Source organism: Phyllobates terribilis, unplaced genomic scaffold (assembly GCF_046119375.1).
Source record: "Phyllobates terribilis strain yellow unplaced genomic scaffold, ASM4611937v1 Scaffold_1__5_contigs__length_1240528914, whole genome shotgun sequence".
Taxonomy (NCBI): Eukaryota; Metazoa; Chordata; class Amphibia; order Anura; family Dendrobatidae; genus Phyllobates; species Phyllobates terribilis.
In genome coordinates, this window is record NW_027362761.1 from 1062539106 (window position 1) to 1062558322 (window position 19217).

Sequence of the window (19217 nt, forward strand, 5' to 3'; positions counted from 1 at the left end):
CCAGCTTGGTATTATCAGCTGGCCCTAAGCCCAAAATTCATGGGGTCACGCCAATATTAGACATGACCACCATGAATTTCTAGTAAAGTATTTAAAAAAACACAACACCCAGAAAAAAGTCCTTTAATTGAAATAAACACACAATTCTTTATTGTTCTAAATTAAACCATACTTACCATCACGCCCATTCCAGCTGAAGCCAACGATCTCCTGCAATAAAAGTAAAATAATAAAGCAACCTCATCCTTACCTTTCCATGGCTCCCACGACAGCTTCAGCTCTGCTACATCGAGATGACAGGCTGGACCGCAGCAGAACGCTGCCATCCATCCTGTCATCCCGCAGACACTGAGAAGCACAGGCATGCTTGTGCTCCTCAATGTCTGGCTGTGACGGCATAAAGATGAGCCGAGGTCATGTCCAATGAACTCAGCTCACCTCATGTACGTCACTGACAGCGTGGGAAAATTCTCCTGCACTCAGCACTTCAGCGTGAGAATTTTCCCACACTGTCAGTGACGTGCATGAGGTGAGCTGAGTTCATTGGACATGACCTCACCTCATGTATGTCACTGACAGCGTGGGAGAATTCTCACGCTGAAGCGCTGAGTGCAGGAGAACTTTCCCACGCTGTCAGTGACGTGCATGAGGTGAGCTGAGTTCATTGGACATGAACTCGGCTCATCTGGATGACGTCACAGAGAGACACTGAGGAGCGCAAGCATGCCTGCCTTCTCAGTGTCTGCGGGATGACAGGCTGGATGGCAGCTTTCTGCTGCGGTCCATCCTGTCATCTCGATGTAGCAGAGCTGGAGCTGTCCTGGGAACCATGGAAAGGTAAGGATGAGGTTGCTTTATTATTTTTCTTTTATTGCAGGAGATCGTTGTCTTCAGCTGGAATGGGCGTGATGGTAAGTATGGTTTAATTTAGAACAATAAAGAATTGTGTCTTTATTTCAATTAAAGGACTTTACTCTGGGTGTTTGTGTTTTCTTTTAACTTTGACTATGGGGTTAGTAATGGGGGTGTCTTATAGACGCCTCTCCATTACTAACCTGGGCTTGATGTCAGCTGGCATTATAAGCTGACATCAACCCCAACCCTATTACCCCCTGCCACCGCACCAGGGCAGCGTGGAAGAGCGAGGCTAAGTGCCAGAATTGGCGCATCCTATGGATGCGCCATTTCTGGGGCGGCTGACGGCTGGTGTTTCTAGCCTGGGAGGGGGCCAATATTCATGGCACCCTTCCTGGGCTATTAATATCAGCCCCCAGCTGTCTGCCTAGCCTGTGCTAGCTATTAAATTAGGGGGGACCCCACGTTATTTTTTTGGGGGGGTTCCCCCATTTTAATAGCTAGTAAAGGCTAGGTATTCAGCTGGGGGCTGATATTAGTAGCCTGGGAAGCTCCGTGGGTATTACCCCCTTCCCAGGCTTCAAACATTTGCCCCAGCTGTCTGCTTAACCTCCGCTAGAGCCTAAAATTAAGGGGAACCCCACGCCAATTTTTTTTTAAAATAAATCCTTTATTTTAACACTAAATGACAAGTACAGTAATCAACACTGTCACTGTACTTCATATATATGTGACTGACATGTTTCTATCTATCTAATCTATGTGTGATTCTCTATTCTTTCTGTTCTAAATTGTCGGGTACAGATGCTGAATTGCCGGCCGGCTTTCTTAAAGAGACGGTGCATGAAAACACTATTATTTTTTTAAATAAATCCTTTACACTAAATGACAAGTACAGTAAGCAACACTGTCACTGTACTTCATATATATGTGACTGACATGTTTCTATCTATCTAATCTATGTGTGAAGCTCTATTCTTTCTGTTATAAATTGTCGGGTACCGCTGCTGAATTGCCGGCCGGCTTTTTTAAAGAGACGGTGCACGAAAACACTAATATTTTTTTTAATAAATCCTTTACACTAAATGACAAGTACAGTAAGCAACACTGTCACTGTACTTCATATATATGTGACTGACATGTTTCTATCTATCTAATCTATGTGTGATGCTCTATTCTTTCTGTTGTAAATTGTCGGGTACCGGTGTATGCCGCTGATGAATTGCCGGCTTTTCATGTCATTCTACATTATTCTTAGTTGTTTTACTTCATGTAGAATTAACCTACAAGGAAAGAAAGGGTTTATTTTCATTCCGATATTTGTGTCCCATTGACTTGCATTGGTTTCCGGTATCGGAATCGGCGATATCCGATACTTTTTGGGTATCGGCCCGATCCAATCCGATACGATATTTCCTGATATCGGAAGGTATCGCTCAACACTAATGAGAAGCAATCAAGTGTTTCTGATTATCTGATTTGTCCAATACACATTATAAAGAATAGGAATTGTTTCATGCCTGTTGATCTGAGTACCAGAAGAAGTCTTGTGAAATGTTGAGGATTTTAATGTCTCAAGTTATATACACTCTGAAAAGTATATATATACATATATATATATATATATATATATATATATATATATATATATTATTTTTTATTATAGTTGTGTGCTTCATTGAAGTCAATGTATAGCTAGCTTTCATATATTGTAAGCAATCCTGTATGCCTTATTAAACGAGTGTCACATATATAATTAATTACTAGTGTTGATCGGGCACTGAAATGCTCGAGCACTCTGTACTTGAATCGAGCACGTCAGAAGCTTGAACGTGCTCGACACGAGTAGCGAGCATAATGAAAGTGAATCGCAAACTCGAGCATTTTTCTGGAGGACAGAAAACTATCTCATGGACAGCTTGAGAACCAATAGTGGTCAATTATCTAGTTAAAAAATATTACAGTATACACTATTTCGGTGTGTTTTATAAACTAGAGAGGTGTATATTCATTGAGATGGAAGTCCATGCTCTCATCTGCAAATTAGACAAGCACACGAAAGCCAATCAAGTTTATCAACATGATTTTGTGGACATGAATGTCCCATTTTGTCATATGGCCATCTGACCCCGGCCCAACAAGTCATATGTTTTGTGCAATGAATGTGACCCTTTAAGATCTTAGTGATAATAGCTTTAGAAACTGAAGTTGATTCATTTCTGTTTTTATTATACTCTCCCAACTTCATTTGACTAAAACTAGACTGAATTTATATTAAAATAGTTTCCTGTTAAGTTCAATATCATTTTGATTGTTTTCTCCAATGTAACATTTGTCTTTCTGTATTTTTTTCTTAGGGTGGTGGCTGAAGCTTAACTTGAAGACTAAGTACATTGGGGGGATATCCGAGCCATTACCAATGTACTGAGGTAGGAGCGTATCTGTTTAATAACAGATATCACAATTTCAATTAAATCTTGACATACACTGCTCAAAAGAATAAAGGGAACACTCAAATAACACATCCTAGAACTGAATGAATTAAATATTCTCATTGAATACTTTGTTCTGTACAAAGTTGAATGTGCTGACAACAAAATCACACAAAAATCATCAATGGAAATTAAATTTATTAACCAATGGAGGCCTGGATTGGAGTCACCCCTAAAATTAAAGTGGAAAAACACACTACAGGCTGATCCAACTTTGATGTAATGTCCTTAAAACAAGTCAAAATGAGGCTGAGTATTGTTTGTGGCCTCCATGTGCCTGTATGACCTCCCTACAATGCCTGGACATGCTCCTGATGAGGTTGCGGATGGTCTCCTGTGGGATCTCCTCCCAGACCTGGACTAAAGCATCCGCCAACTCCTGGACAGTCTGTGGTGCAACGTGACGTTGGTGGATGAAGTGAGCCATGATGTCCCAGATGTGCTCAATCGGATTCAGGTCTGGGGAACAGGCGGGCCAGTCCATAGCTTCAATGCCTTCATCTTGCAGGAACTGCTGACACACTCCAGCCACATAAGGTCTGGCATTGTCCTGCATTAGGAGGAACCCAGGGCCAACCGCACCAGCATATGGTCTCACAAGGGGTCTGAGGATCTCATCTCGGTACCTAATGGCAGTCAGGCTACCTCTGGCAAGCACATAGAGGGCTGTGCGGCCATCCAAAGAAATGCCACCCCACACCATTACTGACCCACTGCCAAACCGGTCATGCTGAAGGATGTTGCAGGCAGCAGATCGCTCTCCACGGTGTCTCCAGACTCTGTCACATCTGTCACATGTGCTCAGTGTGAACCTGCTTTCATCTGTGAAGAGCACAGGGTGCCAGTGGCGACTTTGCCAATCCTGGTGTTCTGTGGAAAATGGCAAGCATCCTGCACGGTGTTGGGCTGTGAGCACAACCCCCATCTGTGGACGTCGGGCCCTCATACCACCCTCATGGAGTCGGTTTCTTACCATTTGCGCAGACACATGCACATTTGTGGCCTGCTGGAGGTCATTTTCCAGGGCTCCGGCAGTGCTCCTCCTATTCCTCCTTGCACAAAGGCGGAGGCAGCGGTCCTGCTACTGAGTTGTTGCCCTCCTACGGCCCCCTCCACATCTCTTGGTGTACTAGCCTGTCTCCTGGTAGTGCCTCCTACGCTGACAAACACAGCAAACCTTCTTGCCACAGCTCGCATTGATGTGCCATCTTGGATGAGCTGCATTCTGAGCAACTTTTGTGGGTTGTAGAGTCTGTCTCATACTACCACGTGTGTGAAAGCACAACCAACATTTAAAAGTGACCAAAACATCAGCCAGAAAGCATTGGTATTGAGAGGTGGTCTGTGTTCCCCACCTGCAGAACCACTCCTTTATTGAGGGTGTCTTGATAATTGCCAATCATTTTCATTTATTGTCTATTCCATTTGCACAACAGCATGTGAAATTGATAGTCAATCAGTGTTGCTTCCTAAGTGGACAGTTTGATATCACAGAAGTTTGATTTACTTGGAGTTATATTCTGTTGTTTAAGTGTTCCCTTTATTTTTTGAGCAGTGTAGTTGTTAGAACTGTGGATACATATTGAGAACTGATCAATGTTGCATTCTCATAAGATTATTATACTATGTATTGTAGATCAGACTTATCTCTGGATGACACTTCTGTATGATCTTTTGATGATATTAGAAGATACAAAGTACCCATGTACATTGCTATTTTCTATAAATAGTATTTAAAGCATAAATTCTGTACACATTTTTCAAGCAGAGCATAGGGCTGCTTAATTAATATGTATTTCCATGTATTGTATTTATGAATATTTTTAAAATATTACTGAAGTCAAGGTTTTATGCATTTTCAGGAGTCTGAAACAAAACAAAGGTAAACGTAGTTTTGGCATAAGTAATTCTGATGGGAATGTTATCATGAAGCGACAGATCTTAAACAGACATTTCTTTAAATTATTTATTTATGACTCGACTGTACTTCACCATCTTTTATAAAACAGTCTTTTTAGTATGTGGGTCACAGAGTGGAATATGCATTAGAGATTTTATACAAATGCTTAATCATTTGCATTGTTATACATGGCTTGACTGCTGAGAGTAGAATAACCTTGTGGAATAAAACTATTGTCGAAGCTCAACTTTATATGGCTACCTCTAGAGTAAGCACTGTAATCTTAGCAGACATGTAATTATCTTCTCCATTTTAAACCTGTGCGGTGGGGGGGTAAGATTTACAACTGATATTTTTCTGCTCGTTTTTAAATTGCTATAGCTTTTATCTCTTTAGCAAAGTCTAAAGTATCCCTGTCATTTACAGATAATGATATATTTATAGAAAAGTCATCCCTAAGTAATGCCTGTGTTGTTTCACTGCCATCATCTTATCTCTGTTTACCTTGTCTGTGCACTGTTATACTGTATACTTACTGCATCTTAAATTTACCTTGATGTCTCAGAGGATTCTAGCATTTGATCCACTTTCATCATACTTGATATACAGAAGGTGAATGAAAAGGTGAAAGCTAAAGTTATGCCATCAGAATATGTTACCTTCTTGTTGTAGGCATACTTTTAATTAACGTCCTCTATTGGAAACTTTCTCCCCCAAATTTTTACTAAATTTTATTGTGTTTGACTACATTTGTTTTTTTTTCATGCTAAGCCTTATGGGAGACTAATGAAACATTTACTTCCATGTATAATGTTGCAATTCTTTTGCATTTCAAAACTTTTAAACTTAGATTAAGATAACTCTGCCTGGAAGTAGAAAGTCTAGAACAGATCTAAATAAATTCAATGTGAAAAGAATTCATTAGTTTATAAAAATCTATTAGGAAAAAAAATGATGTCCCATTACGGGATGACCATTTCAGCCTAGCTAGCTCGTAGTTCTCGTTTGTGGCTTTAGCTTGGGGAGGCTACTCGTCCTTGACACTCACTGTGGCCTTCTTGCTCTGAGGAATGGGAATGCGTTTATTGGAAGCCCTTTCACCTGTTGGAGAGGGAAAGATTCACCGTATTGTAGTGCACTTTTTTGTGGGGTTGTACTTATGCAACATTAGGGTACATGGACTCCACAAAGGGGGTTCTCTGGTCAGAATTTAATTATAAAACCAAATCAGAGAGCTAATATATAAAGAATATTGCCAGAATTAAAGGAAAGTTATCCCTTTTCCTGTGTGTAAGGAATAACGTTTAAACTTGAGAAAACCCCTTTATTGTCTGAATAATGCTAAATGAAGCTTCTTACTCGAACTGTCACTCAAGAATGAACACTTGAAAGCAACCAGAAAGTAAGGAGACTGAATAGCTTTTACCTGCTCAAAAGACAACTTGAGAACAACTTTCAGAGTCAGAAATTCTTTTTAAAAGAACAGTGCCAAACATGATGATTCAGAGTAAAAAATGCAATGGGAACTTTCATTTGCTTTATGACTGTTTGCTTACATGAACGGTGTAATTTTGATGCATTTTTATATTTTATTATGGTCACCTTATTGTCCTTATTGTATATCTTTGACAGGCAGGTTTATGAGAGCAGTAAATAATAGCTGTGTGAGCTTCATTGTCACAAACTTTCATCTAATTCACAAAAATATAGTATTTCAATATTTTTCACAGTGTAATATAGCTATGTGAAAAACCTTTAAAAATAGTATTTGGTTTTAACATGACATTGGAATGACATTATGGATGTGCATTTTCTATTCAGGCAGTTTCTAGAGTACATACAGTATATATGTCTATAAAGATAAGAAACATTTAATAAAGCCCTAGTGATAATGTCAATACTTTTATTCTGGATAATCGTTCAGACAATCCTTTGTAGAGAGCAGATGCTTCCGTTATCATTTTTTTGTGAAATGATTAACAATTATGCTTCTTGTTATGATGTTTGAACAAAAATATCACCAAACAATTCTAATTAATGATTCTAACACATGAAATTGAGCAAATGACTAAGTCAACATTAAATTAACATCCATTAGTCAGACCTTTTCAATGTTTCCTGAGCATAATACAAGATCAGTTGTCTTCTGTACTCAGTCCACAAATTAAATTGAAATTATTATTATGATCTGCAACATGAACTAAGGAAAGATAGGGGAAAGCTGTCCCTACAGTAAGACTAAGCTGAATCCCTATGATGTAGCGGGCTGCCTGTTCCTAGCGAACAGACCCGCCTTAGTCCTTGGCTAGTCTGAAAGAAGACCCATAGCATAAAGGGAGGGGTCCCTAAAAGAACTAAGGACTGGGACAAAAATCCCAAACAGAGAACTAGTTGCAGAACACAAAAAGACAAACCGACAAAAAGGTACTAGAGGTCCCAGAAGGACCAAGCGAACTGACAGAGAAAGGCACAGAAGCACCTGGCTAGAGAAACAGTCAAACACTGTAGTCCAGCACAACCAAAGGGGCGGAACTGGAATATAAAGGCAGATGGTCACGTGACCGCAAATCCCAAGATGGAAAAAACAAACAGGAGGGTTCTAACAGTACCCCCTCTTTTATGAGGATCCTCCGGATCCTCCAGGCCCAGGCCTATCTGGAAACATCTTGTGGAAAGCTTTAACAAGCTTAGGAGCAGAGACATCATCCCTCCTTACCCAGGAGTTGTCTTCGGGACCGAAACCCTTCGAAGAGACGAGATACTGTAATCTCCCTCTTTGCCATCTAGAATTCAAGGTACGAAAAATTTCATATTCTCCGTCTTCCACCACAGGAGGAACTGTGACAGTGGCGTCCCTATCAGATACATCAGCCTTTTTCAACAAGGAAGCATGAAACACAGGATTAATCTTCCAGGAAGTAGGGACATCCAACCTAACAGCAGACAGGTTAACAACCTGAAGCACTATAAATGGACCCAGTTTTTTAGAGGGAATCCTCAACCGCAGGTTCTTCGAGGACAACCAAACCATGTCACCCACAGTAAACAAAACCTCCTTACGTTTCCTGTCAAAACACTTCTTTGACTTCTTGTTAGCCTCTTGAAGGTTGCAACGTACATTAGTCCAAACTCTCTCCAAATCACCGGAAAAATTCTCCTCCTCCGGCACTGCCGACCCCAATTTGGAGAACGAACCAAAAGATTGATGTATCACAGTACAACAAAAAAAAGGAGAACACCCAGCAGAGGAGGATGTATAATTGTTAAGAGCAAATTCTGTGAGAGGCAGAAACTCAGACCACACCTCTTAATTGTCCGCCACAAAACAACGCAAAAAATGTTCAACATCCTGGTTCTTTCTTTCAGTCTGTCCATTAGACTCAGGATGATAACCAGACTAAAATGACAAATGGACTCCCAACCTGTCACAAAAAGCATGCCAAAAGCGAGCCACAAACTGAGGTACTCTATCAGAAACAATATCCGTGGGAACGCCATGGAGCTTGAGAATCTCCTTAACAAACACCTTAGCGAGTGTCTTGGCGCAGGGCAACTTAATGAATGGAATCAAATGACATCTTAGTAAAACGGTCCACGACCACCCAGATGACAGTAAAACACTTGGACACAGGAAGATCAGTAATGAAATCCATTGTGAGATGCGTCCAAGGCGCCCTAGGAACCTCCAGAGGGCAAAGCAACCCCGCAGCAGGAGTATGTGAAGCCTTTAACCTAGCACACACAGTACATTCACGCACCAACTTGATGACTTCCTTCTGCCATCAAGGCCACCAAAAACTGCGACTGATAAGTCTCTTAGTCTCCGAAATTCCTGGATGACCTGCCAACCGAGACTCATGACACTCCACAAACAAATCTCCCCTAAAGGCTCTAGGCATGAACAACCTCTCATGGGGAATGTTAGATGGAGCATCATCTTGAGCTTTCAGAATCCCATTCTCCAACACATAGTACAATGCAGCCAACACAACTCCTTTCAGTAAAATGCTCTCCTCCTCCTCGGCACCGACCATAGGAGAGAAGCTGCGAGATAAAGCATCGGCTTTAACATTCTTAGTACCAGGGATATACAGTACAGACCAAAAGTTTGGACACACCTTCTCATTTAAAGATTTTTCAGTATTTTCTTGGCTATGAAAATTGTACATTCACACTGAAGGCATCAAAACTATGAATTAACACATGTGGAATTATATACTTAACAAAAAAGTGTGAAACAACTGAAAATATGTCTTATATTCTAGGTTCTACAAAGTAGCCACCTTTAGCTTTGATGACTGCTTTGCACACTCTTGGCATTCTCTTGATGAGCTTCAAGAGGTAGTCACCAGAAATGGTCTTCCAACAATCTTGAAGTAGTTCACTGAGATGCTTAGCACTTGTTGGCCCTTTTGACTTCACTCTGCTGTCCAGCTCACCCCAAACCATCTCGATTGGGTTCATATCTGGTGACTGTGGAGGCCAGGTCATCTGGCATAGCACCCTATCACTCTCACTCTTGGTCAAATAGCCCTTACACAGCCTGGAGGTGCGTTTGGGGTCATTGTCCTGTTGAAAAATAAATGATGGTCCAACTAAACGCAATCCGGATGGAATAGCATGCCGCTGCAAGATGCTGTGGTAGCCATGCTGGTTCAGTATGCCTTCAATTTTGAATAAATCCCCAACAGTGTCACCAGCAAAGCACCCCCACACCATCACACCTCCTCCTCCATGCTTCACGGTGGGAACCAGGCATGTAGAGTCCATCCGTTCACCTTCTCTGCGTCGCACAAAGACACGGTGGTTGGAACCAATGGAACCAAAGATCTCAAATTTGGACTCATGAGACTAAAGCACAGATTTCCACTGGTCTAATGTCCATTCCTTGTGTTTTGTAACCCAAACTTGTCTATTTTGCTTGTTGCCTGTCCTTAGCAGTGGTTTCCTAGCAGCGATTTTACCATGAAGGCCTGCTGCACAAAGTCTCCTCTTAACAGTTGCTGAAGAGATGTGTCTGCTACTAGAACTCTGTGCGGCATTGACCTGGTCTCTAATCTGAGCTGCTGTTAACCGGCGATTTCTGAGGCTGGTGAATCGGATAAACTTATCCACAGAAGCAGAGGTGACTCTTGGTCTTCCTTTCCTGGGGCGGTCCTCATGTGAGCCAGTTTCTTTGTAGCGCTTGATAGTTTTTGCAACTGGACTTGGGGACACTTTCAAAGTTTTACCAATTTTTTGGACTGACTGACCTTCATTTCTTAAAGTAATGATGGACACTTCTTTTTTCTTTACTTGGCTGCTTTTTTCTTGCCATAATACAAATTCTAACAGTCTATTCAGTAGGACTATCAGCTGTGTATCCACCTGACTTCTGCACAACACAACTGATGGTCCCAACCCCATTTATAAGGCAAGAAATCCCACTTATTAAACCTGACAGGGCACACCTGTGAAGTGAAAACCATTTCTGGTGACTACCTCTTGAAGCTCATCAAGAGAATGCCAAGAGTGTGCAAAGCAGTCATCAAAGCAAAAGGTGGCTACTTTGAAGAACCTAGAATATAAGACATATTTTCAGTTGTTTCACACTTTTTTGTTAAGTATATAATTCCACATGTGTTAATTCATAGTTTTGATGCCTTCAGTGTGAATGTACAATTTTCATAGTCAAGAAAATACAGAAAAATCTTTAAATGAGAAGGTGTGTCCAAACTTTTGGTCTGTACTGTAGGTAACAGAAAAATGAAACTGAGAAAAAAAAAGTGCCCACCTAGCTTGACGGGCATTCAAGCGCTTGGCAGCCTCCAGATAGATCAAATTTTTATGATCTGTGAAAACCTGAATAGGAAATCTAGCGCCTTCCAAAAAATGACGCCAATGTTTAAACGCGAGTTTAATAGCCAGCAACTCCCGATTGCCAACATCATAATTCAGTTCGGTTTCTGAAAATTTTTTCAAAAAGAAGGCACAAGAATGTACTCCACCCTTCTTCTCCTGAGACAAAATTGCTCTGACCCCCACCGATGAAGCATCGACCTCGACCAAAAAAGGCTTGGTCTCATCAGGCTGCATAAGGATAGGGGCAGAACTGAACCTCTCTTTGAGATACTCAAATGCTTCAATGGCCTCAGTAGTCCACTGGGCCGTATTCGCACCTTTCCTGGTGAGATCGGTTAGAGGTTTAACAATTATGGAAAAATTCTTAATGAATTTCCTGTAATAATTGGCAAACCCCAAAAATCTCTGTATAGATTTCAGACCAATAGGCCTAGGCCATTCCTGCACAGCCTGAACCTTCACAGGGTCCATCTCAAAGCCTCGCTGGAGACAATGTAGCCCAAAAAACTAATTTTCTGTACAGCGAATTCACATTTCTCCAGCTTAGCAAAGAGTGAATTATCATTCAATAACTGCAAAACTTCACGTAAATTCTGCCAATGGGACTCTAGATCTGGTGAATAAATCAAAATGTCATCCAAATACAAAACCACATTCTTACCAATCAAAGGTCTCAGGATGTCATTAATAAGGTTCTGAGAAAATGCAGGTGCATTGGTAAGACCAAAAGGCATCACCAGATACTCAAAATGACCTATCGGAGTATTAAATGAAGTTTTCCATTCATCACCCTCCTTCACTCGTAACAAATTGTATGCCCCCCGGAGATCAATTTTAGAGAACCACTTGGCCCCCACTAACTGGTTAAACAAGTCAGGAATTAACGGCAATGGGTAGAAATTGCGTACGGTAATCTTATTAATTTCACGAAAATCCAGACATGGACGTAAACCTCCGTTATTTTTTTAAACAAAAAAAAATCCAACTGCCACAGGCGACTTAGAAGGTCTAATGTGACCAGCAGCCAGGCTAGTCTGTATGTATTTCTCCAAGGCCTTTCTTTCAGGGATAGTCAGATTAAACAAGCGACTCTTGGGAAGAGTAGCTCCCGGAACAAACTCAATGGCGCAATCATAATCCCTATGAAGAGGTAAAATTTGTGACCCCTCCTCCGAAAAAAAACACTAAAAATCTTGAATAGGTATAGGTAACTCCTCTTTTTCCACCGCCACAATGTGACCATTACAACATTTATCATAGCACTTCGGACTCCAAGACTTAATCAAGTTAGTAGACCAGTCCAGTAAAGGATTGTGCAGTATTAACCAAGGCAATCCTAGAACAACCGGAGATCGAAAATTATCTAAAACAACCAAGTCCAACATTTCTTGGTGAACTCCATTGATACTGAGGGGAAATGCAGCAACCTTGTGAGTAATACATTTAAAGGGAGTGTTATCAATTGCAATCACAGAAATAGGTGATGACAAAGGTTTGGATTTCAATTTAAGGTTTTCCAAAAACCCTTTATCAATCACATTAAGTGTTGAACCACAATCCACAATTACCTGAAATTCAATCAAATCTCCCTGCAAAGTAGTACTACCAGAAAGAAATACTCCTGCAGAGCGTAAACATGCTATACGGGCTTAACTGACCTTTTTTTTTCTTTACTTAAACGAAGCTTACAATACTTAATCAAATGGTCAGCTTTACCATAATAAAGACACAATCCCTCGGCGAACCTCCGGTCTCTTTCCTGAGAGTGGAGTGACATCGCCCCAACCTCCATCGGTTCTCCGCCGTCTGAGCAGATTTTCTGGGGACTAAGAACTGACATTACAGGAGCCTTTACCTCATTCAGCCTGAAACTCAGCCTCCTGTCCACACGAACAGCTAATTGCATGGCATCCTGCAAAGTCTCAGGTGCAGGGAATGCAATAAGCAGATCCTTAGCCCTTTCACTCAGACCAGCAAGAAATAAACATTTCAGCGCAGGATCATTCCATTTAACTTCTGAAGCTCATCTCCTGAAGTGTGTGCAATAATTTTCAACATCACCTGACCCCTGATTCAAACGCCTGAGTTCTGCCTCAGCATATGAGAATCGATCAGGATCGTCAAATAATAGCCCCATAGCAGAAAAAAATTCTTCAACAGACCTTAAACACTGATCATTAGGTTGGAGAGAAAAGGCCCACCCCTGTGGTTCATTGCACAAAAGTGACGTAATAAAACCAATGTGCTGTGATTCATTCCCAGAGGACCTTGGTCTCAATCTAAAATATAACAAACAAGCAATTTTAAAGGAAAAAAAATCTTGCTGTTTACCATAAAAAATATCAGGCAGTCCCACCTTGGGTTCGACAAAATGCGCTCCAGGACAGCTACTCACGTGTTGCTGAAGCTCGGCCACCTCCAGTGACAATCCCTGCAGGCATTGAGCCAAATCCTGGATGGAAACCATACTGATCCCCGAATTTCTTTCCTTTTAGTTTTTTTGGGCTGGACTTACTATTATGATCTTCAACATGAACTAAGGAAAGATAGGGGAAAGCTGTCCCTACAGTAAGACTAAGCTGAATTCCTACGATGTAGCGGGCTGCCTGTTCCTAGTAAACAGACCCGCCTTAGTCCTCGGCTAGTCTGAACGAAGACCTATAGAATTAAGGGAGGGGTCCCTAAAAGAACTAAGGACTGGGACAAAAATGGGACACCTCCTAAACAGAAAAGTAGTTGCAGAACACAAAAAGACAAATTGACAAAAAGGTACTAGAGGTCCTAGAAGGACCAAGCGAACTGAGAGAGAAAGGCACAGAAGCACCTGGCTAGAGAAACAGTTAAACACTGAAGTCCAGCACAGCCAAAAGGGCGGAGCTGGAATATAAAGGCAGATGGTCACGTGACCGCAAAAGACAAGATGGAAAAAACAAACAGGAGGGTTCTAACAATTATTCCCACAATCTGTTTTTGAGATAAAAAGAACAATATTTATTGTTAGGAAAATGCTAATATTTGCTCTGACTAACAAGACCACTGCTATGAACGCTTGACAATTTTTAAGATGTATAAGGATTGTATAAGGGTTGTATTTGAAATATTTGTGATATAAAATAAATCATTATAAGGGGCCTCTAATAAAAGGAGGAGATATCAATTTGGCCATAGATTTGTCCTGAGATAAGTCAAACTTAAGTCAAGCATGATCATTTCCATGATTTAAGCCATGATTTGATTGATGCATGGTGTAATATTAATTAATCTTCTTGTGATTTTACCTTCTACTCAACGGCCCATTTTTTTTTTTCTAGCATAGATCATATATAGGTTTCATTGCCTCTCCTCCCTCCTAAAGACTGCTAAGATATTGATCATGTTTTGGTCCAATCACTCCCCAGAACTTATTGTCGTCCATGATTTGTGCTATCGCAGCTCTATCTTCCGTTAGAAAGAAACCTATAATTCAAAAATTAATTCCAATATAGATAAGTCTTCCCTGGTTCCAAAGTTCAACAAATATGAGATTGTTTTCTGCCCCCACTTGGTCGGTTGACTAAGTGGTTGTTCTCTCATCTAGAGCTGAGGAGCAGAGGAATGCTTTCTAGGAACTCTTCTTCCTTTCTTTCAGCTTTTATTTCTCTTTTTGTTCTCTTGTCATTCTTTTTTTCACCTTTACTTCTACATTTTATTCACATTTGAAGTATACCTTAACCTGACCAATTGAAGAAACACAAGGTATATTGTGTATTCATATTAAGCAAGCGACTAAGGGGTCATGAAGCTGTTGATTTTACCCTCCCATATGTCCGAGTTAAATTCAGGGACATGTACTTATATATTTTCTTTCTTTCTTGTCATATTATTACTATTATAACGTTCTGACAGATAATCTGATCCTTCCTTATGCTGTTAATAATTTTTACTATTGTTGGTCTTTCATTGAGGCCTTTGGTCCTCCTCTCACTTGTTCACTGTTTTTATTTACAGTCATATGAAAAAGTTTGGGCACCCCTATTAATCTTAAGCTTAATGTTCTATAAAAATTGGTGTTTTTGCAACAGCTATTTCAGTTTGATATATGTAATAACTGTTGGATACAGTAATGTTTCTGCCTTGAAATGAGGTTCATTGTATTAACAGAAAATGTGCAATCTGCATTCAAACAAAATTTGACAGGTGCATAAGTTTGGGCACCTCACCAGAAAAGTGACATTAATAGTTAGTAGATCCTCCTTTTGCAAAAATAACAGCCTCTAGTCGCTTCCTGTAGCTTTTAATGAGTTCCTGGATCCTGGATGAAGGTATTTTTGACCATTCCTCTTTACAAAACAATTCCAGTTCAGTTAAGTTTGATGGTCATCGAGCATGGACAGCCCTCTTCAAATGAACCCACAGATGTTCAATGATATTCAGGTCTGGGGACTGGGATGGCCATTCCAGAACATTGTAGTTGTTCCTCTGCATGAATGCCTGAGTAGATTTGGAGCGGTGTTTTGGATCATTGTCTTGCTGAAAGATCCATCCACTTTGTAACTTCATATTTATCACTGATTCTTGAACACTATTGTCAAGAATCTGCTGATACTGAGTGGAATCCATGCGTCCCTCAACTTTAACAAGATTCCCAGTGCCAGCATTGACCACACAGCCCCAAAGCATGATGGAACCTCCACCAAATTTTACTGTGGGTAGCAAGTGTTTTTCTTGGAATGCTGTGTTTTTTTGCCGCCATGCATAACGCCTTTTTGTATGACCAAATAACTCAATCTTGATTTCATCAGTCCACAGGACCTTCTTCCAAAAAGAAATTGGCTTCTCCAAATGTGCTTTTGCATACCTCAGCCAACTCTGTTTGTGGCGTGCTTGCAGAAACGGCTTCTTTCGCATCACTCTCCCATACAGCTTCTCCTTGTGCAAAGTGCCTTGTATAGTTGACCGATGCACAGTGACACCATCTGCAGCAAGTTGATGCTGCAGCTCTCTGGAGGTGGTCTGAGGATTGTCCTTGACTGATCTCACCATTCTTCTTCTCTGCCTTTCTGATGTTTTTCTTGGCCTGCCACTTCTGGCCTTAACAAGAACTGTCCCTGTGTTCTTCCATTTCCTTACTATGTTCCTCACAGTGGAAACTGACAGGTTAAATCTCTGAGACAGCTTTTTGTATGCTTCCCCTGAACAACTATGTTGAATAATCTTTGTTTTCAGATCATTTGACAGTTGTTTTGAGGAGCACATGATGCCACTCTTCAGAGGAGATTCAAACAGGAGAACAACTTGCAAGTGGCCACTTTAAGTAGCTTTTCTCATGATTGCATACACCTGGCTATAAAGTTCAAAGCTCCATGAGGTTACAAAACCAAAAAAAGTGCTTTAGTAAGTCAGTAAAAAGTAGGTAGGAGTATTTAAAACAAGAAAATGATAAGGGTGCCCATACTTATGCACCTTTCAAATTTTGTTTGAATGCAGATTGCACATTTTCTGTTAGTACAATAAACCTCATTTCAAGGCAGAAACATTACTGTGTCCAACAGTTATTACATATATCAAACTGAAATAGCTGTTGCAAAAACACCAATTTTTATAAAACATTAAGCTTAAGATTAATAGGGGTGCCCAAACTTTTTCATATGACTGTATATTGTGTAATGAGTTAATATACCATATCATTATTAGAATTCCATTAAAATAATATGAGATCTGCAATATAAATTGGATGTCTGTCTTTTTTATTGTAATTCTGTAAGACCAGTTATGCATTCTATAGTCAGTTGTTTATGTACAGTATGGTGGCTCAGTGGTTAGCACTGTTGCTTTGTAGCTCTGGGGTCCTGGATTCAAATCCTACCAAGGACAACATCTGCGAGGAGTTTGTATGTTCTCCCCATGTTTGCGTGGCTTTCCTCCAGGTACCTTGGTTTCCTCTCATACTCCAAAGACATACTGATAGAGAATTTGGATTGTGAGCCCCCAATCGGGACAGTGATAATGCAAAGCGTTGTGGAATGTGTTGACGCTATATAAACAATGCTTAATAAATAAATATCTTGGTAATATCCATTTTATTTCTTAATACTTTTTTATATTTCTGCCTTTCAAGACCAATACAGCAATAACGGGGTCTAAGTCTTTGCCAGTAAAGGCGTAGTTACAAAAACAGCCAAGCTTTTCCTGAACTCCCATTTGTTTCTATAGGAATCGTGCAAGCTCCATAGATCAGCTGTTTTAGTGATCAAATCTCTGGGGGAGCAATAAGCATTTTTTCCCATCTAAACAATAAAAGGCAGAGATGAAAATAACCCTTTAAATATTATTCTTTTTCACAATCCTCTTTTCTGATGGCTCACATGTTTAGAGGTATGTGTAGGTTTCCAAAATTATTTTTTATTAGTTTAAATCATCCATAATAAAGCATCTTTGTAAACATTTCTAATTAAAAATATATCTCATCATTTTGTGTTTTCAGATTTTTTGTGGCCCCATAGTTAGAAAACATCTAGTAGTTAATAGGTCACCAGACAAATGGTTTATAGGTTCGAAATAGTGACGAGCGAGCATGCTCTGTTAACCCTTTCGACGAGCATGCTCGGGTGCTCACCGAGTATTTGTGGCGTGCTTGAATGTTATGTTTGAGTCACTGTGTGTGGATGATTTGCGACTGTTTGACAGCTTTAATACATGTGAGGAATACCTAACAAACAGGCATTCTTCATATGTATTAAAGCTGTCAAACAGTCACAAATTATGCACATGGAGTGACTCAAACATAACATTCGAGCACACGGAAGATACTCGGAAAACACCCAAGCATGCTCGTAAATCTTGACTAACGAGCATGCTCGCTCATCACTAGTTCCAAGCATTGACGACTCTAATCGCAGCACAGAACTTGTTACAGAGAAAGTTTCAATGTAAGGCGAAGCAAATCAAATAAAAGCCAATATTTTTATTCAAAAAGCATTAACAACCATCATGTACATATGGCAGATATGTAGGCATAGTCATCTATGAGCTTCAAATGTTAAGCATTCTCAGTCACGGTATGACCTAAACATTTGACATTTGAAGTGCATAGATAGCTATGCTTACATGCATGTAATAGGTACCTTTGATAACTAAAGTGTTTTAATAAAGAAGAATTTGACTTTTATTCTATTTACTAGAAACTATATTGAACTTTTCTCAGTAATTTAGTTACAAACAGTAAGAAAAATATGTAGTCAGATTTTTTCAGACTTAATCCTCTTTTTTTTTCCTCGGTGTGGAACCAAAATGTACAAAATGACAGAAGTTTTTAAACATAACTTTTCAGAAAGTTACTTCTTTTATTTTCCATGCATTGGAGAAAATAAGTTGCGTGGACTTTAATCTTTATAGTTTGAAAATGTTGTGGGCTAAGGTATTCCCAATTATTTGTAGACTGTACAGCATGTAGTTTAGAAGTTGAGACTTTTCTACTTTTTCTATTTAACAATATTAGTAATGATATGACAGGGGGTAGTGATGCTGTTTTCAATTAAATGGAAATATTGTAAATCCTACTTTATGTGACAGCAGTAGACAAGATTCAGGAGTGTTTTATGTAATCTGTGGCCATTCTTTTATTTTCCCAAAATACTTTCCTATGGCTCAAACCTAAAGTGAAAAAACTCTTTGAGTTGATGTTGTTATTATTTTTAATACAGGAAAAATATATATTTGTACCGTGTTAACCATTAGATAGAATATACTAAAATTTGAGAATCTTCAGTGGTTGATACCTTTTAATGGCTAACTGAAAAGATGGTAACAAATAGCCAGCTTTCTAGACTAATCAGATGTTTTCATACTATGCCTTATGAAGAGATCCTAGTAGTCTCTAAAGTTAGCTATTTGTTACCAGCTTTTCAGCTAGCCATTAAAGCTATCAACCACTGAGGACTCTCAAATTTTAATATTTTTCTATTATTTTTGAGTTATTGATGGAGTCATTGTTAAATAAAAAAATAACAAAATTGCACTATTTACATATGTTTGATTTGCTTGGCTCAAAACATATTTTCCTTATTAGGAAATCCTGATTTTTTTTCTGAAAGTATTTCTGCAAAATAGTGACTCAAAATTAAAGTAAAAATAATGCATGTTGAAGACCC

General features: G+C 39.7%; 1 protein-coding gene across 2 annotated transcripts in view; it reads left to right on the plus strand.

Annotated features, from left to right (window-relative positions):
• SGCZ (sarcoglycan zeta) overlaps positions 1 to 19217 on the plus strand; it is a 1689841-nt gene that overhangs the window by 734105 nt on the left and 936519 nt on the right. For both annotated transcript variants that reach the window (XM_073645424.1, XM_073645425.1), the window contains one exon: positions 3213 to 3284. The gene's annotated coding sequence lies outside the window, so the exon portion shown is untranslated. The remainder of the gene's footprint in view (positions 1 to 3212; positions 3285 to 19217) is intronic.